Here is a 26,783-nt window from a genome sequence, read left to right on the forward strand (position 1 = left end):
GCTCCCTTTGTGTGTCTGTACTTTGGGAGGCCGAGGCGGGTGGATCACCTGAGGTCAGAAATTTGAGACCAGCCTAGCCAACGTGGGAAACCCCATCTCTACTAAAAAATAAGAAAATTAGCCAGGCGTGGTGGTGGATGCCTGTAATCCCAGCTACTTGGGAGACTGAGACAGGGGAATTGCTTGAACCCAGAAGGCGGAGGTTGCAGTGAGCCGAGATCATGCCATTGCACTCCAGCCTGGGCAACAGAGTGAGACTCTGTCTCAAAGAAAAAAAAAATGACACTTTATAGAAGTCTAGATGTTTATTTTTCCATCTTCTCTTTCCAGTGACAAGAATCTGAGAGTAGGCCGTTAGGGGGCAGAGCACCAGGGGCTGCCCGAACCTTGTTCTGCCTCCGGAGCAGTGCCGGCTGGCTCCACAGCAGGCTGGAGCTGCCAGTCTGAGAGCAGGGAACAGGAAACTGGCCAGCTGCAGATGGGGGCGCGGGGTCTTAAAATCCTTCTCTGGGACTGAGGCCCCCCTCCAAGCCCCAGGGACAGCCCTCACCCTAGGTAGTAGCCTCCTCACGCTTCCCAGCTCTTCCGGGGGTCCTGCTACCCATGGCCAGCCTTCTGGGGGTGCTTAAGCCTCTCCCTGGACTCCTATATTATTTGGCAGCCCTGTCATTATAGCAAGGGGATTAGGTCCTGAAGAAGCAAAGCAGGTGGTGGGTAGGGTTGGGGATGGCCCGTCTGTGCTCATGTGCATACGTGAGAATGTGTGCACACGTGTGGGTAGGGGACAGGATGGGGTCTCGGAATTCCCCACCTGACCTCCCAGGAAAGGGGGAGGTGAGGGGGAGTTGAGGAGGCCGCAGAGACTTTTCCCCTTGCAGGTCAACAATGGAGTGTCCCTGTGGCTCTGCTGTGCTCTGAGTGCTGTGCTCAGCTCCTGGTGAGGGGCAACAAATATGGCTTAGAGAATGAGGAGGACGCAGCTCAATCCCAAGACAGACTGGACCCTTTTGTCCCAGCAAGTGGGGAAATGGCAGGCTATGGCCTGGACCAGGCCCCGCCCTCCCTGGTCCCTGCCCCGCCCCTGCTCTGGGCTGCTTGCCCTGAGAAGCCACCTGCAGCTCCCCTCCCAGCGCCCTACTCTGCTCCCACCCCTGCCGGGCTGGGGGGTCTCAAGAGCCTTCGAGGGGACTTGGTCACTGGATCTTTTGCCTCCCACCATGGTTCCACTCCTTCTGGCAGCCGTGAGCCTAAGGGCGAGCCCTGCGGTCCCCTAAACCCCGAGGCACCAAGGAGTGGGGGCTGGGGCACAGAGGTGCATGCGGAGGGAGCCATCGGCCAGTGTTCTGTGGGTGATGGATGGTGTTTCCCACTGCGGATTGGGAAAAACATGCCGTTACAATCGGGGACAAGCTGTTAAATTATCTCCCACTCAGCTCGGGTGGAGGAAAACCAAACCAGGCTGGGCCCATCGGTGGGGCTGGGACACAGTGCCTTTGTGGAGCCAGCAGCGCGGGAGGAGTGCAGGGCGCACAGGCCTCCTCTCCAGCCCCAGGACTGGGCCCGCGGGGGGTTGGGGAGGGTTGCAGCAGTGCTCCTGGGGACTCGCCAACCGCAAGGCCAAGGAGGCTCCAGCCCAGGCAGAGGTGGCTATGCTGGGGTGGTGCCCGCCCCTCTTCGACTTGGGGCCTGTGGACCGCTCCTGTCTCCATCCTCTAAGCAAGAGGCTGCAGGCGGGGCTGGGCATGACCAGTTAAAATGAAATAACTTCTCCCACGATCTTGGCTTGCAAGGTTCAGCGGAGAGGTGTGTGGGTGCCGGGGCACCCCCTTTAGCTCAGCCTCTGGAGAGAAGTGAAGGCATTTGCCCCTGGAGAAGGTGGCCTGCATTTCAGGCATGACACTTATGATCTCTGTGCTGGGAGGGGAGCGGCGGGGTTGGGGTTTCCCTTGGGTTCCTTCCTGACGTCTCCCCTGCCGTCTTTACTCCCTCTAATTCCTCCCCATCTCCTTCAAGGGTTTAGGCTCCTTGGCCCTGGACCAGCTGCCAGGCTGGGCAGCATCAGTGTCCATGTGGCCCTGGCGAATGACTTGGTATCCCCAGGGATGGCCTCTGTTTCCATTCCTTCCTGTGGGGCCACCCCTGCAGGGGCTGATCTGGGGAGGGCGGCTCCGTCCACCTCGAAGGCAAGAGCACTGACAAGCCAGAAAGGGTGACGCCCCCGCAAACAGCCCTCCCTCCCCAGCCGCTCCTCCCGGCCAGGCCCTGGGCCGCCTCTGCTTTGGGAGTGTGGGAGAGAGAAGGGGCAGGAGTCTCCCTGGACCACCTGCCTCCATGCTGGCTCTGGGAGCCCTGTCTGGGGAGGAGGCCACACTGGGAGTTAAAGCAGATGCTTTGGAATCACTTCCAGGGCCAGAAGGGCATCCTGTTATCTCCCTGAAAGCCCCAAGAGGACCAGGAGAGACTGGAGGGCTTTCAGAAGCTTCTGCTCCTCCGGTCATTGGAGCAGCTGGAAGCTGGGGCTATGTGAGGGTATGGTCGCCAGGCTCGGAGGGGGCTAGGCCACAGAGCTTCCGTCCCCTCCAGACTTCCCTGCTCAGGGCCTGGCGCAGTGTGAGTTCCAGCCCTGGCCTTTTGTGCTCCTGCTGAGAATCAAGCACTGAGGTCACAGAGAAGCCTGCCGCCTGCTTTCCTCCCCACCAGTCAGCACCCCTTCGTGGGACCCCTTCCCACCCAACCTGGGCTGCCTGCCACCTCCACCCGAGTCCACTGCCCAGGACCCCTGCACCCAGACCCTCTTCCAGCCACCTCCCTAGCTGCATTTCATCCATGGAGTCGTTGATATTAGTTACACTTTTGCCACTGAAAAGTGGCTCCCACGTCCAGCAGCAGGCAGCGGGCTTGGCACCAACGGTTGCTGAAAAGGCAGTTGTCCCCAGGTATTTCTCTGCCGTGGGGGCGATTCAGGGACACACAGCCCAGCCACTCCCTGGCCACCCCATCTCATGACTCTACCTCAGCAACCGTCTCTTGGGCTGATCAGAGTGGATCTCCTCCACCGTTTCTGTGTCCTGTCTGGCCGATGGCACGCACACTGTTTGGGTTGGAGTGAATTAAGCAAGCAGAAGACTTCCCAGGCTCGGGTGCCTCCTGCCCCTGCCAGCCCGCACCAACTACACAAACGGAATCCTCTGGCCACCTCCGTTTCCCGGGAATTCCTGCTCTCCATTGCGATGGTGGGATGCGATTCTAAATAAACCCAGAAGTATTAATGGGGGAGTAACTTTTGTGGGCTCATTCGTTCATTCATTTACTTATTCACAAAAATATGGAGCGAACCCCAGCTATGTGCCAGGCACATCTTGGGCACGGGGGATTTGGCACTAAATCCAGCAGATGTGAGTGCCTGCCCTCATGGAGACTGCATTCCACTGGAGGCAAAGCGGGATGGGATCCCAGCACATCCACCCGAAATCAGCACGTCCCCAGGAGGAGATTCATGGGGAAAAGGAGAAGGCAATGCCACAGGGATGGTGGTTATTTTGATGGGGCGTTGTATTCCTCGATGGCCTTGGAAAGGTGCTTTATGTGCGCAGCACCGAGGCAGGGAGGGAGGGAAGGTGTGAACCCTGCGATTGTGCAGGAAAGAGCATTCCATGCAGTGGATGTGCAAAGGCATGGTGCAGGGGTGGGGTGGGGTGGGGGAGGCATGCGCCTACATGGAGGGATGGCCAGGAAGCCAGCGGGGCTGCAGGGAAGAGAGGGAGTTTGCCAGGAGATGGGGCCAGACTGTCGAGAGCCCTGCAGGCAAAGGAAGGTTGACCATGAGGCTGTCTGTGAGCACGTGGGCCCCACGTCAGACCTTGCATCTTGTTTTGACCATGAGGCTGTCTGTGAGCACGTGGGCCCCACGTCAGACCTTGCATCTTGTTTTGACCATGAGGCTGTCTGTGAGCACGTGGGCCCCATGCCAGACCTTGCATCTTGTTTTGACCATGAGGCTGTCTGTGAGCACGTGGGCCCCACGCCAGACCTTGCATCTTGTTTTGACCATGAAGCTGTCTGTGAGCACATGGGCCCCACGTCAGACCTTGCATCTTGTTTGGACCATGAGGCTGTCTGTGAGCACATGGGCCTCACGTCAGACCTTGCATCTTGTTTTGACCATGAAGCTGTCTGTGAGCACGTGGGCCCCACGTCAGACCTTGCATCTTGTTTTGACCATGAGGCTGTCTGTGAGCACATGGGCCCCACGCCAGACCTTGCATCTTGTTTTGACCATGAAGCTGTCTGTGAGCACGTGGGCCCCACGCCAGACCTTGCATCTTGTTTTGACCATGAGGCTGTCTGTGAGCACGTGGGCCCCACGTCAGACCTTGCATCTTGTTTTGACCATGAGGCTGTCTGTGAGCACGTGGGCCCCACGTCAGACCTTGCATCTTGTTTTGACTATGAAGCTGTCTGTGAGCACGTGGGCCCCACGCCAGACCTTGCATCTTGTTTTGACCATGAAGCTGTCTGTGAGCACGTGGGCCCCACGCCAGACCTTGCATCTTGTTTTGACCATGAGGCTGTCTGTGAGCACGTGGGCCCCACGCCAGACCTTGCATCTTGTTTTGACCATGAAGCTGTCTGTGAGCACATGGGCCCCACGTCAGACCTTGCATCTTGTTTTGACCATGAAGCTGTCTGTGAGCACGTGGGCCCCACGTCAGACCTTGCATCTTGTTTGGACCATGAGGCTGTCTGTGAGCACATGGGCCTCACGTCAGACCTTGCATCTTGTTTTGACCATGAAGCTGTCTGTGAGCACGTGGGCCTCACGCCAGACCTTGCATCTTGTTTTGACCATGAAGCTGTCTGTGAGCACGTGGGCCCCACGTCAGACCTTGCATCTTGTTTGGACCATGAGGCTGTCTGTGAGCACATGGGCCTCACGTCAGACCTTGCATCTTGTTTTGACCATGAAGCTGTCTGTGAGCACGTGGGCCCCACGTCAGACCTTGCATCTTGTTTGGACCATGAGGCTGTCTGTGAGCACATGGGCCTCACGTCAGACCTTGCATCTTGGTTTGACCATGAAGCTGTCTGTGAGCACGTGGGCCCCACGTCAGACCTTGCATCTTGTTTGGACCATGAGGCTGTCTGTGAGCACGTGGGCCCCACGCCAGACCTTGCATCTTGTTTTGACCATGAAGCTGTCTGTGAGCACGTGGGCCCCACGTCAGACCTTGCATCTTGTTTTGACCATGAGGCTGTCTGTGAGCACGTGGGCCCCACGTCAGACCTTGCATCTTGTTTTGACCATGAGGCTGTCTGTGAGCACGTGGGCCCCACGTCAGACCTTGCATCTTGTTTTGACCATGACGCTGTCTGTGAGCACGTGGGCCCCACGCCAGACCTTGCATCTTGTTTTGACCATGAAGCTGTCTGTGAGCACGTGGGCCCCACGTCAGACCCTGCATCTTGTTTTGACCATGAGGCTGTCTGTGAGCACGTGGGCCCCACGTCAGACCTTGCATCTTGTTTTGACCATGAAGCTGTCTGTGAGCACGTGGGCCCCACGCCAGACCTTGCATCTTGTTTTCTTTCTTTCTTTTCCCCCCCCCCACTCCACCTGAGATGGAGTCTTGCTGTGTGTCCCAGGCTGGAGTGCAGTGGCACAATCTCAGTTCACTGTAACCGCTGCCTCCTGGATTCAAGTGATTCTCCTGCCTCAGCTTCCCAAGTAGCTGGGATTACAGGTGCCTGCCACCACACCCAGGTAATTTTTGTATTTTTAGTAGAGACGAGGTTTCACCATGTTGGCCAGGCTGGTCTCGAACTCCTGACCTTGTGATCCACCCACCTCGGCCTCCCAAAGTGCTGGGATTACAGGCGTGAGCCACCACACCTGGCTGCATCTTATTTTCTTAGGAAGTCCCCCAAATCATATAAGCCAGATTCACCTAGCTTGCAGGCCACTGAAGCAACTTTAAGCATTTCTTCCAAATGACACAGGACATCAGTGGAAGGCCGTGTCGCCAGATCAGGACAGTGACATTATCTGATGAATATTTTTAAGAGAGAGGGACATAGTAGCTGGGAGAGGGCAGACAGTGGTGGGGCCTGGAATCTCGGCTGGATGGGGAGGAAGCAAGCAGGCGGCGGTGGGAGAGGCGACGGGGCGGGGCCGGCATGGCGGAGTGGAGGAGTGGCTGGGGTTAAGGGATCAGTGGCAGTGGGCTGGGAGAGGGGCAGACCGGGGATGACTGCGCCGTGGCTGCTTGGCGATAGGGTCCTAATGATGTGTTTTCTACAGGGCTCCTTTTACTCCCCTGGGGCGTACAAAGCAAAGTGCCCTTTGGAGGGCACCGATCCCTGGTGGCAAACAGTTGCCTTTGAAGCTGCGCCCCTCCTTGTTTATTAACACCAAATGTTTGTTTTAGATCAAAAGGAAGAGGTTTCCTTCAAAGGCAGTTTTTTTTACTTGCTTCTCTTCCTCCTGCAGGTTGAAATTCTGTCTGTGAGAACCTAACCTTCTTCCTGTGATACCTGCTCTTCCCTGGCAACCCTCCTTGCCAAGGACCGTCCAGAAACAGCCCCTCTGGGGCCTCCCTGTACAGCAAAGCAGACCTCACCTCCCGCTACCAGGTAAGGCGGCCCCACGTGTCCACCATGCCCATCCCCAGAGTTTGCATTTGTGGAGGAAACACGTTCTAATGCTGCGATTTTATTTTACAGGAAGGGTTGTGGGCTGGGGGCGTTCTGTGCTGGTCTCTGGTTTTCAGGTTATGGTGTCTGTGGGGTAGGACGGGGAGTGTTGACGGACGTCCAGGAAGGTACGGGGTAGAGTTTTTAAGGAGTGACCATTCTTACCCTGAAGCCCATCAGCCTGGCTGCGGGGCAGTTAGTCCTGGAAGGAAGGTGGGCAGGGCGTGGGGGTCCGCTGTCTGGTGTTGGCAAAGATGTCATAGAGGCCAAGGTCGGACCTGACCCTCCCCCATACGGTTCTTGCCCTGCTGTCCAGATTGCCCCACAGCCCAGGGCGGGCCCTGAAGCCTTTGTGTGACTCTAGAAGGGTCGGCATGATGGCTCCGTTCCCGCCCCCAGAGGGTGACTGCAGTTCAGCTCTGACACTCAGCGCCGGAGTCAGCATCAGGCTCCACAGGGTTTGAGCAAAGCGCTCTGTAAGATGGCTCTCACTTCGAATGCAAGCTGCCAGGGCCACCTGCATTTGTGACCAATGGCAAATTCGGAGGTTCCCAGGATCCCTCAGTTTTGATAATTTGCTGCAGTGATTCACAGAACTAAAAAAAAAAAAAAGCAGTACACTAAAAATGCCAGGTTTGTGATAAAGGATACACACAGAGTGAGGCCGGGCAGCGTGCTGGGCAGGAAGCACCTACCCCTGTTCCCCGTGGAGTTAGGATGCGCCACCCTGCTGCTTCGCCCCCGACTTCACCAACCGAAAGCTCCCTGAGTCACGTGACTGAGCTGTCTCCAGCCCCTCTCTGCTCCCTGAGGTGGAGAGTGAAATTTCCAACCCTCTAATCACCTTCACGGTGGGCCTCACACCTGAAGCTTCCTAAGGTTCACTGTGAGTTGCCAGGTCAGCACAATGTCAGGTGTGGTCAGACGTGGCTTGTTATGAATAACAAAAGATGCTCCTGTCCCCTGGAAACTCCAGAGGTTTGAGAGATCACCTCCCAGGAACCAGGGACAGACACCAGGTGAATTCTTTCCTAAACTGCCGTGGGGGTCCGTGGGGTTCTGTGCAGCCCATTCCCTGTTGATGGCCAGCACAGAGCTGGGGGTCAGCCACCCTGGACAGGGAGGACTGGAGCCTGATGCAGGCAGGCGGGCTCGTGGGATGACCCTTTCTGTGCTGAGCAGATGATGCTGTCAAGAACCCTGGGCAAAGAGACCAGAGGCTGGGACACAGGCTGGTCCCTCCAGTACCCATCAAAGATGCCCTTTCCAGAGCCCGCAGGATTGGAAATCTCTGCCCACGGCCTGGTGCAGCTCCAGGCGTGCGCTGCTTGTTTCTCTCTGGTGAGGGCCGTGGTGCTCTTCTCTGCTCCAGGGCTCCCCAGAGTCTTCTTGGCATAGCTCATTGATCCAGACTGTACTGCATTATTCAGTCCACAGTCTAGAGCCCCGATCTGCTGAGCCCTTTTTGGGGTGCTGGAGACGCAGCAGAGACAAGGTCAAGTCTCGGCCCTCGTGGTGCTTATATTTTAGCAGGGATGCAGAGAATAAATGTATGCCAGGCGCTGATGAGGCTGTGAAGATAAATGCAGTGCGCTAAGACCACAGGGAACGGTGGGGGCTGCGGCTTGCGCAGGGCAGAAGGGCAGGCCTCGGGTGCTGATGCTGTGCTCTGAGATGGAAGGAAGGGAGGGAGGACCCCGGGAAGTCTGAGGGGAGAGCATTCCAGGCAGAGGGAACGGCCAGTGCCAACGTGCGGAGGCAACCAGGGGCGGGCGTGCTGGAGAAGTAGCCAGAGGGCTGGCATCCCAGGGCCCGGGGGCTGTGCAGGTGGAGGAGGGAGATGACGTGGAGGGTCCTCGGCTGGCTACAAAGGCCTTTAGGTTGGCGATGAGGATTTTGGATTTTGTCTTAAGGGTTGTGGGAGCCACTGCAGGGCTCTGAGCGAGGGATTGAATGGCCTGATTTGAGTCGTATGAAGATGTTGTGCCTTCTGTGAGGGGGATGAGCGGAAGCTGGGGACGACCGAGAGACCCACTGTCCCACTCTGTCCCCGGGAGCACTGGCTCTGCCACGGGCCCAGGAGGAGAGGAGCAGTGGATCTGGGCCCACGTCTGAGATAGGCCCTTCAACAACTCCCCTCCTCTGCTGAAACGGCTGTCACCCCACTCCCTAAACCATCAGGGACCCCGCAGGGAACCCAGAGGGGAAAGCCATGCACCCCAGCCTGTACCAGGACAGAGACGCAGCAATGTGACTGTTTAGAGGGCAGGAATCTCACCAAGCTTTCTGGCTCCTTCCACCCCGGGGCTCTCTGCAGTGTCGTAGTGACGGCAGTGCCAGTGTGACATCGCCACGGCTCCCGGTCAGGTCACTCTGTGCCGAGGTCACCATGCTTGCAGGATCTCTGAGAAAATGTCTATCGGACACAAGGCATGGGGCTGGCCTCGGTGCAGGACGAGCAACCCCCTGAGATCGTACTCTGTCTCTGGAACCTCAGACGCCGAGTTCCAGGAAGATGTGGGTAGCCGTGTCCTCAGGGGAGGGCTGCGAAGTGCAGATGTGCTGCAGGCCATGACAGTAGCCTCAGCTCCTGCGCGCCTCTGAAAACGCCCCTTCTGCTGCCTCCACGAAGGAGGCTGTAGGGCCCAGCCCACCCCCGAGGGAGGGTCTGGGAAGTCCAGGGCTTGCTGGGGTCGCCCCACAAGCTCTTCTGGGCCTGAGCTGCTTCCCCTGGTGCATTCACTGTCCAGCCCCTTGTTGATTCAGGAGGTGCGCTCTGAATTGCAAAGTGAGGAATCTGCATTTGAGAGTCTTCCCTCTCTAGAAGGGTGAGGTCAAAGGGAGAGGGGGAAGCCCCTCTGAGCAAAGACCAATGCAGACTGAGGCCTGCGTGTGGCTTTGAGGCTCTGTCTGCCTTTTAATCACCTTCAGGAGGGTAGGTGGCAGATGTCTGAAGGAAGTGGGCCAGGTACACGAATCTGAGGTCCGGTGTGCCTAGCTCTGCACCTCTGCAGACACCCTCCTGCCCCACGTGGTGCTGGGTTCTTCTCCCTGTGGCCTGGACATGGGCTTCAGAGAAGGGGCTGCCAAAACCACCCCTTGGGCCACCAGAGCTCTGGCACATGGATGCCTTCCGTGGCCCAGAGGAATGTCACTAGAGGAAGGGGCTTCCTGAGAGGCTTGGAGATCCGTGATGGAGAAACCCGGGCAGGGAAGAGCCTGCAGGAGCTTCTGCCAGTGAGCGGTGCTGGGATTTCGGATTCAGTAATGGCCTTGCCAAGGAGGCCTTCGAGCATGGCTCCCCATCACCGCAGGCAAGTCCCCGCTTCAAAGGAGGGTGTGGGGAGGAAGCCACTTCCTCCTGGGACATTGCCTCGGCCTTGCTTCATTTCCCCTGCCTTGGAAAGGGTCCCATCAATTAGATCCCATTTTAAAGCTCATCCCTTTAAATATGGATTCAATTTGGGTTTTACTGTATAGTAAATTCTAAGTCCTTATTAAAAACATGGATGGAATTAATCTGCTGCAAAACGAGATTTGTCTGTCACATGTAGTGGCTGGGGCCTGGGGCAGACGGGTCTTTCAGGTCCACAGGGAAGAGATGGGCCTGAGCAGAAACTCCAGCAGAGCGTCATCTGCTCCTCCAACCCGCACCCTTCCCTTCCTTTCCCCTCCGCCTTGCCTCTCTCGTGGGAGAATCAGCATTTTGCTAAACCACATTGCTGTGCATTGTTGGGGTCACTTGGAGGAGCCAGGGAGTGGGGGCGGTTGTCTCTTCTCCAGATGTTTTTGGGGGCCGGGGAGCACCTTTGTTCTGGAGCTGAGAGATAAACAAAGTCTTCTGCCCTGATGCAGACAGCATGGGACGGGAGCAGGGCTGCCACGCGCCGTGGGGCTGAGCGTGAGCCTGTTGTGGTAGCGCAGCTTGCACTATCAGAACTCATCCATCTACCCCGGCCCCCACCCTGGGGGTGACATCATGTGACTTCCCATAAATCATCTCCAAATGAGCGTTCTTCCTGCACTCATCCATCATGGCTGTCTCTTGTCTGCTTGTTTTTAAAAGCTGTTAAACTGGGATCCATCACAGGGGAGCATGGTACCCTCCAGGGCCTAGCGCAGGCTGCCCGTATCAGCAGTGGGAATGCACGCGGGGCTTTCTGGAGCACAGGCGTGGGCGTTGCTTGGCGTCGGGGAGAGGGAGATCGTGGCTTCGTGGAGTTACACCGGAAGCAGATGGGACGTGGCTCCCAGGCCTGCAGCGAGCCCGTCCTGGGTGCTCCTGGGTGGAACAGGCGGTGCGCAGCTGGGGGATGTGGCTGGGGTCTCTCCCTCCTGCAGGGGCATCTTATTTCCTTCTTGGATTCAGTATTTTAATGTGAAGACTTTAGCTGCAGCCAGTCTTTGGAGACCTGGGTCCTAAACACATCCGTGATTCCTTTTCTGTTGGTAAATGTGTTTGGAAAATATTTAGGAAGGGTGCCACACTCAGCCACCACAGCCCTCATTCTGAGCCTCCTTGATTCTGCTGCCCTGCTTGTTCACCGCCAGAACACGCTCTGAGGATGTACCTGTGAGAACCAGAACATAAGATGAGGCCGCGGCCCCACGCCATTGCTTCTGTTTCTTTCCTCCTCCCCCCGATTTTTAAAAAAACTTTATCTTTATTGATTGATTGAGATGGAGTCTCGCTCTGTCGTCCAGGCTGGAGTGCAGTGGTGTGATCTCTGCTCTCTGCAACCTCCATCTCCCGGATCCAAGTGATTCTCCTGCCTCAGCCTCCCAAGTAGCTGGAATTACAGGCGTTCACCACCACGCCCGGCTAATTTTTGTATTTTTAGTGGAGATGGGGTTTCACCATGTTGGCCAGGCTGGTCTCAAACTTGTGACCTCAAGTGATCCGCCCGCCTCGGCCTCCCAGGGGTTATAGGGTGAGCCCCTGCGCCCAGCCTTCCTCCTCCTCCTCCTCTTCTTCTTCCTCTTCCGTGTCCTTTTGCTCTTTCTCCTCTTCCTCCTTTTTCCTCTCCCCTTACTCCTTTCCTTTCTCATTCCTCCTCCTCTTCCTCCTTCTCTGTCTCTGTCTCTCTCTTCCCTCCCACCCCATGGAGGAATTGTGTGCATTTCAGCCTTTTCTGCACTCTCTCTTCCAGGGCCCCTAATTCCGCCCCCACCCCCCCCCACCTCTGCCTGTCCGCTCCATCATCCGGCTCCTTCTCTGCAGTCCTGGTGTCCTGGCAGTCACCACATGATCCTCACAGGGGTCGGGGAAGAGATGAGAAGACACCAGAGAGGGCTTATCCCCCTTCAGGGGGAAATGTGTGGCTGGAATCCTCCACGCCCCCTTAATTAAGAGTGGGGTTTGCCTCCAAGGACTCTTTGTCTCCAGGCAGATGTCACAGACCTCAGTGGCATTTGTGATATTTTGTCCCATCTGCTTTTGGCTTCGCCTCTATCCTTTTCTTTGCCCTATACTTGTTGGCTGAAGGATAAAACTGCTTTTTGGCATTGGTGTGACATTTTTTTAAACATAGACGAATGGGCCAATATTTTTGCTTGATGACTTTTGAGCTCGGAGAGTGAGCAGCGGAGGAGGCTGGGCGGGTCGCCGAGGGCGCTGTCAGCGGGTTCCCCGGGACACCACTCCCAATTAGAGCCCATTAGTCGCTCCTTGTGTTAAAGCATTAAGAACAATTAAGGGTGAGAAGAGCTTCCAGATGAGGCGCCAGCACTGGAGGGCACGGGAGGGTCCCGCCGCGGCTCCCCAGAGGGAAAGAATCCAAGGAGAGGAGCCAGCAGGGGCTGGTCCCCAGAGCCCAGGGTGCCAGGTGCAGCCCCTGGGACAGTGAGCCTGGCCAGTGGGGCTCAAAATTCAGATCATCTGTGTCAGTGTCCTGTGACTGCCATCGCACCACACCATGGACAGGGGGCTTCAGAAGATGGATTTTCGTGCTTGCAAAGTCCTGGAGGCCAGGATCCAAAGTCAGCGTGGCAGTGGGACTGGTTCTCAGGGAGAAGCCATCCCGGCACACGGAGGCCTATCTCCCGGCTCTGGGGACCACTGGCCATACTCTGGGGGCCTTGGCTTATAGACACACTGTGAGTCCAGTCTCTGCCTCCATCATGGCGAGGCATGCCCCCGACCCCATGCCTGTCTGCCTGTGTGTCCTGCGTGACCTTCCTGTGTGTGTGTGTATTTTTGTGTGTGTGGTGTATATGCGTGCATGCATGCATGTGTGCATACATGTGTGCATGTGGGTGCATGCATGTGTGTACATGTGTGCATGTGTGTGTGCATACATGGGTGTGTACATGTGTACATGCAGGTGTGTGTGGGTGCATACATGGATGTGTATGTATGTGCATGCATGTGTGTCGGTGCATGCATGCGTGTGTGCATACATGGGTGTGTACATGTGTACATGCAGGTGTGTGTGGGTGCATGCATGCATGCGTGTGCATGTGCGTGTGTGTTCTCATTTCCCTCACCTTCTTAGCACACCCATCACTGGATTAGGGCCACCTCTTAACTTGATCACATCAGCAAATACCTTATTTCCAACTAAAGCTACAGTCCCAGGTCCTGGGGGTTAGGGCTGGAACATGTCTTGGGGGGACATGATTCTACCTATTATATCCTTCAAGGCTGCCAAGGAGGAAGGAGAGCCCAGGTGCTATCACCCTATAGCCCACGACTCAGCCCACGACTCATCCCACGGTGTCCCCGGCCCTCACAGCCCTGATCTCACCCAGATACTGAGAGATTCTGGAAAAGAACAATCCCTTGGCCAATTTTAAGATGACGATAAGAAGGTGTACAGGCCGAGCAGTAAAACCAATGCCAGAATGACTGGAGCTGTCGGAGGAGACCTCGGAAGAGCCCCAGGCCCCCAGGTCAGAAGGCGGTTCACAGACCCAGAGGAGAGGGAGGCGCCTGGTGCGATCGGCTGAGATCCTTCTCAGTCCCCCACCCACTTCCCACCTCCCACTGCTGAGATCGGACTTGAGAACAAACTAAGAATTAAAAAGCCAGACCCCAAATCTCAACCTAAAAATAAACAGTTCGTGCTGCAAGTTTTGGGCGCACACTTTTGTCACAGGAGAGAAACGGGAGTCTCACTGTGCCCGTGGGAGAGGGAGGCGTTGGAGAGCCGGGCCAGAGGAGGGGAGCCGTGGGGTCTCTCCGGGGGCTCTTGAGGTGCGGAAGGAATGTATTGGAAGGAAGGGTGGGAGTCAGGCCAGCAAAGCAGAGGGAAAAAGAGACCTCTGGGGAGAGAGATGTGGACACATTTTTGGGCGGACAGGGATGCTGAAGTTAGTGACACGGGGCTCTGGCGGCGAGGCAGGCCAGTGGGTGTGCAGCAAGGACTGAGCCAGGAGGTGATGGTGGAGGTGAGAGTCCAGGGCTGGGGGAGACCCGTGAGGATTCTAGGAAAAGGAACTAATGGCACAGGGGGATGAGGGGAAATCGAGGCAGAAATAGATCCTGAGCTTGCGCTGCACTGAAGTTTGCAGGTGCAAAAGTCGAATGTGAGTGAGGTGACCTGCATGGATTTTGCTCCTGGTCTTCCCTCCACGTGCACAGCCTACCCTTTGCGATGCTGAGTTCCCGTCGATAAGGGCCGTGTCTTCAGTGAGAGCCAATAAATGACTGTCACCATCCATGGAGGGGAAGGAGGGTTAGCCCTCGTGTTCCAGGATGGCATGTTGACACATGTGTGCAAACATGATCCAAACAGGCCCCATCACGCAGCAGTAACTGCAGAACTGGTGACTGCAGTCGTGGAGACATTCTGGGTGGAGAAACATGAGAGCATTCCACTCAGATCTCTACAAATCCATTCGTTTTAGATTCAAAATGGGTTATTATCAAGGAGCCGAGTCAACGGCATCCGAGCGCCTGAGTGGATCTTGCTGGCTTTACTCTTAGATGGAACCTGGGGCTGAGGCCCCTCAAAGTGATTCCAGAGTTTCTTCATTTTGTTTTTCTGCACTGACGTGTACATTCCTCGGAGGGGGTTGCCAGTGAATTCCACGGCAAGGGTGAAGGGGCAAGTGAGGACTTGTGTGGACTAGGAGAAAATTATTCTTTTACCCGATTTGCAAGGATATACCAAGTGTTCTCAGGCTTGGTGCTCTCAAAGACATCTGCGTTCTGCCGGGGGAAGAACAGAACAGGAGCGCCTGCAGATGCCTGAGGAAGGAAAATTAATTTAGAAGTAGAGGTCAAGGCAAGCCTAACTTTAGCTCTGCACGTGTGTGTGAGTGTGTGAGCGAGCGCATGTGTGTGAGTGCGTGTGAGTGTGTGAGTGCGTGTAAGTGCACGTGAGTGTGTATGTGTGTGAATGTGTGTGCATGTGAGTGTGTTTGACTGTGTATACGAAAGTGAATGTGTGTGTGAGTGTGTGAGTGTGTGTGAGTGCGTGTATGAATGTGCGTGTGTGTTCCAGTGTGTGTATGCAACTGTGTGTTTGTGAGTGCATGTGTGTGTGTGAGAAAGTGTGTGTGCTTTTAGGAGGAGGAGGAGCAACATGGAGGCGGAACGGAATAATTTTTCCTTTGGGGTAGGAGGGGAGAAGGAGCTTGGACAGATGGTGTTTCCGAGTGACCTTGCATCGCAGAGCATTGCTGAGTAATGGCTGGAATTGCAGGGAGCTTGCTGGGTGTGGCCCCTGCAGCTGCCAGCGTGGTTCATCAGGATGTCAGCACGATGGGAGGCCCGAAAGCAAAGATAATCCCAAGTTCAACGAAGAGCAAATAACACACTCGCAGCACAACTTCATGGGGGAGGCATCCGTGTGCCCGGAGTGTCCAGAACAGGGCGCAAGGCCTGGAATGCCATCAGGCTGACGTCCCTGAATGACACAGGTTATCTTACCCAAGATTCTCGTCCCAAAATTTATATGAATCATCGTGAATCTTCATGGCAGTTCCACGTCAGGCTCTGTGAGGAAGGTGAGCTGCTGATAAACCATCAGCCCAGGGCCGTGCAGAATTCGAACCCACAGCAGCCCCCTAGCAACAGGCTCAGGACCTGTCTCACCTGACCCCTATCCCGGCTTCTCAAAGTGAGGGCGTGGACGGGGGCCCGCCGGTGAGCTGCCGCTCCCGATCCCTACAATTGAGTGCAGAAGCTGAAAGTAAGCATTTGGAATCTTCTGCAATCATTTGGAGTCATTTTAGGTCTGACGAGTCCAATTGTAAGAACCTGAGCTTTGTGTTTACTGTGTCTTCTTTATTCCATTTTTCCAGTGATTCCTTTTTTTATATAGGTTTTCTAAACACCAAAAGCATAGGGCTTGTCATCGTAGCTACTCAGGAGGCTGGGGTGGGAGGATTGTTTGAGTCCTGGTGTTTGAGATCGGTTGGGCAACGTGGCGGGACCCCGTCTTGAAAAACGAAACAACACAAATATATGTCCAGAATGACCTGGAAATAAACCAATGAGTCCTTCACCGTAGAGAGCTTGGAAGTGCTGGTGTAGAGGCCGCACACGTCAGATCACAGACCTGTCACGTCTCAGTAAGCTCTGCAGCTGACCAGCATACCCAGGGCAGTGTCCTCGCTAGAGAAAGGAGGATAGTTGGCCAGCGCAGTGGCTCACGCCTGTAATCCCAGCACTTTGGGAGGTCAAGGTGGGCGGATCACGAGGTCAAGAGATCGAGACCATCCTGACCAACATGGCGAAACCCCGTCTCTACTAAAGAAGTACACAAAATTAGCAGGGCGTGGTGGCAGGCGCCTGTAGTCCCAGCTACTCAGGAGGCTGAGGCAGGAGAATCACTTGAACTCAGGAGACAGAGGTTGCAGTGAGCCGAGATTGTGCCACTCTGCTCCAGCCTGGCAACAGAGCAAGACTCTGTCTCAAAAAAAAAAAAAAAGAGAGAGAGAGAGAGAGGATGGAGGGTGTTCATGAGACGTGGGGAGGTATGTGATCTGCTTGGGCTGTCGTGATGAAGCCCCTTAACCTGGATGCTCACACAACAGAAGTTCATTTTCTCAAAATCCAGGAGGCCAGAGGTCTCAGATCGAGTTGCTATTAGGGCCGGTTTCTTGGAAGGCTTCTCTTTGGCTTGTAGATGGCCGTCTTCTCCCCGTGTCTTCTCATGGCCGTCCCTTACCTGTGCATGTCTGTGTCCTGATCTCTTCTTAGAAGGATGCTGGCCAGAGCAGATGGGGCCCACCCATATGGCCTGGTAAGGGTCCCATCTCCAAATGCAGTCACATCTAACGTACGGGGGGTTAGGGCTTCAACGAACAAATTTTGAAAGGGCACAATTCAGTGCGTAATAGAGGCGTGCACAGGAATTTTCTGTACTATTTTTGCAACTTCTTGTGATTCTTATTTCAAAATAATTTAAGGGCTACCTTAAATTATAATTATTAATTATTATGTTATATGTAATTATAATTAAGGGCTACCACTCCCAGGCCTCTGCCACCAGCTAGCACGGCCGCTGTCTGTGGTCTATCTCAGATTGGTTCTGTCAGGCACACTCATCATTCCAGGTTTTGGGGAGCTGCTCTCTGGGGTGGAGGCCAAGTGGACATGACCCAGAGCCTGCCCCCACCCCAGCTTCCTGCCCTCTGGCCCTGCACATCCTCGTCACCTGCGCACGGAACTGCCTTTGCTCCTGTCTCCCCTCACCTGTCCCCTTTCCCTTCTGGGTTCCTTAAGGGCACAGGCTCCAGCTTCCTCCGTTTCTCCCACCGTGCTGCACATAGTAGGTTTCCATAAAGGGTTTTCCTGAGGCGTCTTTGATAGAATGTGCCGGGCAGCTTTGGTCGCCTCTCTTAAAGTGTTCTCCCTCGACCCTAGAGAACAGTGGGATCCCGGGTCGTACGCGGGACGCTAGGTGTGATGCAGGAGTGTCTGTGGGGCTGGGCCCGCCCCCCGGCCTGCATCCACCCAGGCTCCGCACACACCCTGGCCACGGGGAGGCAGGCGGTGCTACTCACCTGACAGCACTCACGGAGCCCTTTTCTTGTTTCACGAAGCACTTTGGGTGATGACTGTCCTTTAAACACTGCAGTCCACGGGGAGGAGACAGATGTGTGCGCACCTCCCTCGTTATGTTGTGCTGTTTGTAGCTGAGAAAGCTCATACCTGCACCCACAGTGCTGGGTGACCGGCAGCTGCCTCGGCCACCAAAACAAATGTCCCTCAGGCCAGGGGTGACCAGAGGTGGCGCTGGAATACTGTCTATCTGTAAACCAGAAAGTCATTGGATCGATCGCTATTCAAAACCGTTCTGTTGCTCCAAAAGTTGCCAAGGCAAGGTCGTCTTGATTTTTGAATTAGTTAGTATTTTGTCCGGCCTTGTACGCTCTTTGCAAAATGTGTTGCCCTCATTTCTCAGGGGATACCCCAAGTGTTGCACCCTGACCAGTGCTAGTCATGTACCCCACTTTCCACGACTGAGAGCCAGCCATGACGGGTGGGTCCCACGAGAGACCCTTCATGTGTCCCGGCCTCCTCCAGCAGCAGGGGGGCCAGGGACCCAGGACTCACCTCTGCTTTGCAGTATGGCCGTCAGGTATCGTCACTGAAGCTGGCAGAAAGCTCATTTTGACCGTCCACGAAGCAGTTAATTCTGTTGAGTTTTTCTCCTTCACTGAGTAGGAAGGAAGGGCTGGTTCTGTTGTGGTTTTTTTTTTTCCTGTGGTGGTTCATCACAGAGCTGGACCACGCGTGCAGCGGGCTCCGCTGAAGCAAAGGGAGATTAAGTAGCTTGTCTCGGATGACAGAGAGGCACGCAGCATTTCCCTGGAGGCATGCATTTTCCCTGGAAGACTCCAGAAGAGAAGAAATATTAAACCTGTGCCCCCGAGGGACTGGGCAACTGTTGCCAGAAGGGGTCCAGAGAAAGCATGACATTTCTTTGAAGTCTTATTTGCTCTCTTAAAACTTCACACACATCTTACGCTGAATCCGCAGTGTGCTCGTGCCGGCTGTGACCTCACAATAATACTTCCCCCAGACACTGGCTAGAACGGATGTTGTAGGACGAGGCACGTGTGTGGACTGTGTGGCCAGCCACCCTAATCTCACCTCTGCACACCCTCCGGGGCTGAGGGGCGTTCCCTAGTTTGAGAAGCACCGAGAAGGATGTGGGGGAAGGGATTCTATCCTTAGATGCATGTGTGCTGAGGTGGGGTTTGGAGTCCAAGGATTTTAATGCCACCGCCCTGTGAAATTTTACAAGGCTCTGCTTGTAATGTGGCAACATTTCACACGGGGAGCCAGTAGCCTGGGGGTGGGGGGCGCTATTGAGTGAAGACAGCCCTACCCCCAGCCCTAGCCCACCCACCAGCCTGTCTGATTTGCTGTTGACAGTCTTCCCTCTTTCCCCACTGTCCAGCAGGGTGGGCAGAAGATGATGTCCCAGGTACACACATGTGGGCCACTGGGGCTGGGGTTGTGTCTCAAGTAGTGAGCTCCTGAGTTCAGGTGAAACGGAAGGACACATCTGCTCACTCTCCAACATTTGCAGGACCCTTTTGGGTCTGGATTGGGGCCAGGGCTGTGTGTGTGGAGCTGAAATAAGGGCGACACGAAGATGACCCCTGACAGCCTCTCCTCCCCCGCACCTGCGCTCTGCAGGAGGCCCCGCATGTGCTTACGACCCTTGCCCTGGCTCTGAGTCACTCCTTGGAGCACCTGCCAGGATGTGTTTTAGGGTGAGGAGCCAGGGCCTGGCGATGATGAGATGGCCTTCCATCTCCACGCGGGTTCTCCCTCATGCACGTTCTTCCCCGTGCACATTCCTTCATGTGCGTTTTCCTGTTCTCCTTCATGCTCCGGTCTGTCTGCCTGCTATCTGCTATCTGTCTGTCTATCTGTCCGTCCATCCGTCTGTCTGTCCGTCCACCCAGTCTGTCTGACTTCCTGCCTGCCTGCCTATCTGCTATCTGTATACCTATGTCTGTTTATGTATCTATCTATCACCCACGTGTTTATCCATCTATCCATTCATTTGTCAATATATTATCTATCTGTTCAATCATCCATCTGTGTATCTGTCTACCTACCTCTCCATCCATCATCCTTCACGTGTGTTCTCCTGACTCCATGTGAACAAGCTGCCCCCCCATTACATTTAACTGGAGCTCCTGCCCTGTCTTGACTTAGGTCACCCGATCCTGGTGGGATGAGGGAGGCCTCCCAGGAGGAGCTGGGACCTAGAAGTGAACCTGGTTTTTGGGGTTCCAGATCCAGCTGTGGGCAGAGGGAGGGAGTCGGTCTGGTAGGTTCAACGTGACACCTAAAGGGTGGTGGGGCAGGGCATGTGCCACAGGGAGATGGGAGGTGTGAGCATCTGTAGGACATGGGGACAGGGGCAATGGCACGTGGGCACAGGGCAGTTGTCCAGGCTGGAAGCGTGAGGCAGGAGCAGGCGCCCTGATGTGGAGTGGGATCCTCTCCACGCACATCCTTGTTCCGGGTCAGGTCTGGTCCCTGGTGCCTGGAGGGGGTTCCCAAGACCACGTGGGCAGTTAAGAGGCCCCAGTGCTGCTGAAAGGAGATGGGCACAGACCTGGACTTGAGCCCACCCAGCGTACATGTCAGACACTTCGTGACCAGTGAGACTTCATCTGGCTTGAGTCCTTGGCTCCTCTGCCACCAACTCGGTGTTAGGGCCTGGACTGACCTTTCTGAATGACCCATAAAGGAGAAGGTGTAGGGGAAAATGCAGGGTTTTTTTCATATTTTCTCCTCCATAGAGGAGCTGTATCCATACCTGTCTGTATCCACCTGTCTGTCAATTAGTCACTCCATCCATTCATCCTGTCTATCTGCCTGCTGGCAAGCTTACCTGTTCATCCATCCATCCATCCGTACATCCTTCCACCCTCCTGTCTATCTGCTATCCATCCATCCATCCATCCATCCTCCTATCTGCCTGTCTGCTATCCATCTATCCATCCATCTATCCATCCATCCTTCCACCCCCTTATCTGCCTGCCTGCCTATCTGCTATCTATCTATCCATCCATCCATCCATCCTCCTATCTGCCTGCCTGTCTGCTATCCATCTATCCGTCTCCATCCTTCCGCCCTCCTGTCCATCTGCCTGCCTGCCTATCTGCTATCTATCAATCCATCCATCCTTCCACCCTCCTGTCTATCTGCCTGCCTGCCTATCTGCTCTCTATCCATCCACCCATCCTCCTATCTGCCTGCCTATCTGCTGTCTATCTACCTACCTACCTATCAATGTCTGCATATGTATCTTTCTCTCACCCACATGTGTATCCATCTATCCATCCATTTGTTTATATATTATCTATCTTTTCAATCCTCCACCTATGTATCTGTCTACTTACCTATCCATCCATTATCTATCTACGCATCCGTTCATCATCTATCACCTGTCTGCCTGCCTGTCTATCTGTATGTCTGTCTGTTATTCATCCGCCTATCCATCCACCCATCTATCTATTATCCATCATCTGTTCATGCATCATCGCCTGTCTATCTGCCTATCTACATGGAACTCATTAATTTCTATCGTTATTGCGAAGTTGATTTTGGAAACTTCATCCTCCTTCAGTCTTAGCATGTGGGGGTCAGGGTGGGAAGGGCAAATGACTGAGGCTGTGTTTCCTGCCTCTGTGGTCCTTCATGCTTCACCAGAGCCTCTCTTGGCTCCGAGGGCTCAGGAAACAAAGCAATTCGGGCAGTAAAGCTGCAAAGTGGGGAGTGAGAGGCAGGGAGGGGGCATGACATCCGCCTCAGGTGTTGGAGAAGAACCATCTTCTGGGTCCTCATACCTGTGGCGCCTCACAGAGAAACAGGTCATGCTCAGGAGCTGCAGAGAAATCAGAGGCTCAGAGGGTGCGGTGGGAGGGGCAAGCAGAGGAGGAAGCCAACTTCCTGGAGACCTTGCCCAAGGCCCCTTCCTGGGAGGACTCAAAGGCCCATAGCAGAGAGAAACACTGTGATTCTGAACAAAGACCATAGTGAGCCCAGGGAAAGCACAGCATGGGGTGATGTGCTCACTCCTGATCCTGGTGGGAGGCAGATGGGCCGCATGTTACAGGGACCCTGGTACTCATGGATGGGAGCTGGAGGGCCTGAGCCCCACAGAGTAGGTGCTGCACCCCACCCTCTGCAGTTAAGAAGCTCAGGAGCAGAGCTGCTCGTGGGGGGTGAGCCTCTGTCAGGCAGGCAGAGCAGGGGATGGTCCAGGATGTTGGTCATAGGGGCATAGCTGGGACATGCCCCTGGGACATCAGGTAGCCTCGTGTCCTCAACATCCACGTGGGTTTACCTGACGCCAAGAGAGGGATCTTCTTAAAAGAAGGCCAAATGTAAAAGAAATTTGGAAGCAAGGTTCTATGAGTTTTTCCACTCTCTCTCCCTCCTCCCACCTCGCCCCCACCCCACCCACTTCCTTATTTGCCATTCATCACCTGAAATCTCTGAGAAAGGCACCCTGCTCTGGGGACTGAGACCACATACCAGCCCCTGTTAAGACTCAGAGGAGAGGTTTCCATGGGAAGCAGCACGGGCAGCTGGGGAGAGGCCCCAGATCCCTCACCTGCCACAGCCCACACCACCGTGGGGGAGGATGGCCTCCCAGACCCACGCCCAGCAGGTGATGCCACTGCAGGCCTGAGCCATCTCCATGAGGTCATAACACGTGCCCACGGTGGTGCCAGCTCTGCACTGTACCTAGATGTGTGCAGTACATGCATATGGCACGTGTCATACATGTGCACATGGGTAGCCTGTACCTGGTTCTGATACAGGGATGTCCCCATTAAAAGACCCTGTTATGAAGTCATGGAGGTGGCTCATGCCTTTTGTGGGGTCACCTGCCAGGTCTGGGTCCAGGGGGCCCTCCTCACACCTGGTCGTGCGGGCTGCCCTGGGTTGGGGGACGTGTGGCCTCTCATCGCCTGCACCGTGTGGCTCCCCATGGAAACCTCTCCTCCAATCCCCTGAGTTTACCACTCAAACCAGTCACTGGGCCCCATAGCAACCAAGGCTGGCAACGGCGCCTGCCGCCCAGGAGAAAAATTAGCAAAATCGCTTTCTCTTGGGGAGGGTGTGTGTGTGTGGGACTTTCATTATATAACAGGCCAATGTTTCCAGCTCACTTTCTGGAAACGCAGAGGGTCCTCCGATGGCACGCATGGCCTGAGGTCACTGTGGCATGCTGTTGGTCACTGTGGTCTCCAGAAGGGCTGCCGGTGACCCTCTCGAGGTCCCAGGGAGCAATCTGGGTCTACGCTCTCCTCGGGCAGGGTAGAGGCTCTGCAGAAAGCCAGGCGAGGAAGGAGGGAGGCTGTGCCCCCAGCTCCTGCAGGGGCAAACACTCGCAGCGGCTGCCCTTCTCCCTCCTGGGTCACCCACCTGTTTGGGGCAGCCTCGCTTCTTTTCCACCCCTGCCCTCCCTCCATTACTATTCCTGATCACCAAGGCCTGTGGCTGATGCTCTGCAAAGAGCAATCCAGGGGAGGGTGCCAGGGCCTCCCAAGGCTGGCCTTCTAGGCCAGAGGAGGGAGGAGGCCACTGGGGCCCAGGGCCTTCTGACATGCTGGAGAGGTCTTGTCCCCAGCCCCACAGGGTAGAAAACACAACCCAGAGGAGGCCGGCCCTGGGGCCTTGGCTTGGAGCAGCCAGGCGTCTCCACACGTGCACTTCGGACAGAGGGGGCCTCATGGACGGGGTCTTGGATGTGGACATGGAGACGGCCTCTGGGCTGAGAGATCCAGCTGGGTTGTTCCTGGGGGCTGTGGGGATGACCTTTGCCCAGGGAGAGGGGCATGGGTGCAGATGTCGGGGACAGATGCAGCAGGAGGGGTGGCTTCATGGAGGCGCAGAGAGAAACATCTAGCCTAGGGAAGCATTCTGTCCAGGCGGCCTGCACTGCCCTGGCCACGATCCCATGCCCACTCCCTGCTGGGCAGATGAGAGGCCACAGGGGGCTGTGCAGGGCTGCCTGCTGAGTGGCTCCCTAACCTCGCTCCTTGCTGGGGGCCCAGGACAGGCCCCGGCGGGAGCCCTCCTGACCAGACGCTGGCTGAGGGACCGCTCCTCCAAGGCTGAGGCACAGCTCAGGCTAGTTAGCATGCAGGGAGCATTGTGCTTGGAGAAATTTAGATGTATTTTTTTTTTTTTTGCATGTGTGCTTGCATGTAAATGTGGGTAGGTGCTGTCCTGATTGATGGCAATTAGCATTTTCTAACGGGAACAGATGTTCGGATTGCCAGGAGGCTGGTACCTAACGCCCACGCTGCCATCTGCTTGCTGGGCAGGGCCAGGGGAAGCAGCCCCAGCCCGCGGCCCTCCAGTCCTCCGCGGTGTGTACTTAGCAGGATTGTGTGAGATTGTTTCTGGAGGGAAGAAAAATACTAATAAAGTTGTTTTCAGGGTTATAAATAGTTCATGCTGTTTATTATGGGATGGAGCAGCTCCGGTTTCTATGTGGCCTGAACAAAGGGAGCTCTGAATGGAATGCACAATGTCAGCTCCCGTGTCGGGGTGAGGGGAGGCCGCTTTGGGAAGCCAAGGCCGCGTGTGTTTCATCAGCACGCGGGTCTGAAGACCAGAGGAGGAAGACACGAGGGAGGTGGAGAGAGGAGTCGGGGTCTGGCTTGGGGCTTAGGGTCCTTCCCTTCCACCTCACCTTCGGAAGGCTGAGCTCGTGAACGGGGTCCCTTGGGTCCCCATGACGGTGTGGCGGGGTTGGGGGGCTGGGAGATGGGGCCACGTCCTGGTTCGTCACTTGCTAACTGGCCGAGCCTCACCCTCTTCACCTGGAAAATCGGGTTAGCCACCATCTGACTTCCCTGAGCTTCTGCAGGGAGTGAGGACTAATTCACAGCAGGGCCAGCCCTGTGCCAGCACGTTGCTGGCATCTGAGCGGCTTGGGCTGGCCTGCTCTCAGCTGTGCTCAGGGCCCTGGAGGGAAGGCCTCGGCCTCAGTGTGTCTGGAACCCTGCATTTCTTCCCTAGGCCAACCAAGATGGCTCTTACTATGCTCCTGGCGGTGGCAGAGACGTTTCCTCCTTCTTTTTTTTCCTTTTTGGCTTCTTAAGGCAAAACTGTTTGTTTGTTTGCTCACTTGCTATAAAAAGAGTTGCCTCCCTTCCTCCCCTCTCCTCGCTTCCCCCCAGCGTCTGCATCACAGCACGTTCCTCCGGCAGGCAGATGTCTGCGGGGGAATCTGTCGCCTGTCCTCCGGCCGCCCCGACAGATGTACCAGGCGTCCTTCCTCTGTGGGCCGAGGTACACGTGACACCTCTGTGCCCCAGCTCCGCCTTGATAGGCATTTTCCCCGGGTTGGCTGTGTTGATGGACGGTACCCAGGGCAGGCACAAAGGCCCGTCCACACAAACATTCCCCGCTTCTCCGGGTGTCGCTGACATTTCCCCAAAACACCTTTCTGGCCATTTTCCCTCTCCGTCGGGAACAACTTTGGAGGAGAGGAAATCAGCCGGTCTCCTTGGTGGTGAAGGGACAGTGAACGTTTCCTGATATGTGCCGGTTTCTCCAAGCCCTCGCCACAGAGCAGGAGGAGCTGGTGTGCTCCTGCGTCTTCCCATCTGGATTTCCTGGTCTGGGTCCAGCAAAGCAGCAGTCAAGTTCCCCATAACTGATGGTTGCCAAGGGCTTAGGGTGAAGCCCAGGAGGGGTTTGCTTTTGCAGAGCAGGCCTGGGAAAACTGTCACGGCTGCTACCGATGGTGGTGGAGGTGGCAGTGGTGGAGGTGGCAGTGGTGGTGGAGGTGGCAGTGGTGGTGGAGGTGGCGGCGGTGGTGGAGGTGGTGGCGGGTGGCGGCGGTGGCGGGTGGCGGCGGGTGGCGGCGGAGGCGGTGGCGGTGGAGGCGATGGCGGCGGTGGCGGTGGCGGCGGAGGCGGCGGCGGTGGCGGGTGGCGGCGGCGGCGGCGGCGGTGGCGGCGGAGGCGGCGGCGGGTGGCGGCGGAGGCAGTGGCGGTGGCGGGTGGCGGTGGTGGTGGCGGTGGTGGAGGCGGTGGTGGCGGTGGTGGAGGCGGCGGTGGCGGGTGGCGGTGGCGGGTGGCGGTGGTGGAGGTGGCGGTGGCGGTGGTGGAGGTGGTGGTGGCGGTGGCGGTGGCGGTGGCGGCGGTGGTGGTGGAGGCGGGTGGCGGTGGTGGTGGCGGTGGCGGGTGGCGGTGGTGGAGGCGGCGGTGGCGGTGGTGGAGGCGGCGGTGGCGGTGGTGGAGGCGGGTGGCGGCGGTGGCGGTGGCGGTGGCGTGGTGGAGGTGGCGGTGGCGGTGGTGGAGGTGGCGGTGGCGGTGGCGGCGGCGGCGGTGGCGGTGGCGGTGGTGGAGGTGGCGGTGGCGGTGGTGGAGGTGGTGGTGGCGGTGGTGGTGGTGGCAGCAGTGGTGGAGGTGGCGGCAGTGGTGGTGGTGGTGGCAGTGGTGGTGGTGGTGGCAGTGGTGGAGGTGGTGGCGGTGGCAGTGGTGGCGGTGGTGGCGGTGGCAGTGGTGGCGGTGGCAGTGGTGGTGGTGGTGGCGGTGGCAGTGGTGGCGGTGGTGGCGGTGGCGGTGGTGGTGGTAGCAGTGGTAGTGGAGGTGGTGGCGGCGGTGGTGGTGGTGGTGGTGGTGGCAGTGGTGGTGGTGGTGGTGGTGGTGGCAGTGGTGATGGTGATGGTGGCAGTGGTGGTGTGCGTCCATCATTTACTATGTGCGGGGCACTGTCCTAGGAGCTTGATACTTGCTGGTGGATAGAGATAGACATACTTGCCCTCATAGAACTTGTGTTAGAGAGAGGCAGGCAGTGAGCACATCAGTAAATTGTAGTGTGTGAACAAGTGGATGAATATTCTAGGGCTACCAGAACCAATTACCAAAATCTAGGTGGCTTAGAGCGACAGAAATGTATTCTCCCCCAATTTTGGAGGCCGCAGGTGAGAACTTCAGGTGCCTGTTGGCAGGGCTGGTCCCTTCTGGAGGCTTTGAGGGAGAATTTCCCTTGCCCCTTCTGCTTCGGGGGTTGCTGGCAACCCCTGGGACTCCTCACCGGTGGCTGCATCCCTCCCGCCTCTGCCTCTGTCTCGTGCGGCCTTCTCTGTGCCTCTGTCTGTCCAAACCTCCTTCTCCTTTTTCTTATAAAGATGCCA

At 56.4% G+C, this 26,783-nt stretch overlaps 1 protein-coding gene across 10 annotated transcripts in view; it reads left to right on the forward strand.

Moving 5' to 3' along the window:
• Positions 1-26,783, forward strand: part of RBFOX3 (RNA binding fox-1 homolog 3) — a 527,173-nt gene that overhangs the window by 123,292 nt on the left and 377,098 nt on the right. For all 10 annotated transcript variants that reach the window (XM_012453562.3, XM_064369725.1, XM_064369723.1 and 7 more), the window contains exon 2: positions 6,488-6,630. The gene's annotated coding sequence lies outside the window, so the exon portion shown is untranslated. The remainder of the gene's footprint in view (positions 1-6,487; positions 6,631-26,783) is intronic.

The sequence above is a fragment of the Aotus nancymaae genome, unplaced genomic scaffold, assembly GCF_030222135.1.
Source record: "Aotus nancymaae isolate 86718 unplaced genomic scaffold, 86718_ANA_hifiasm-v0.15.2.pri h1tg000089l, whole genome shotgun sequence".
NCBI lineage: Eukaryota > Metazoa > Chordata > Mammalia > Primates > Aotidae > Aotus > Aotus nancymaae.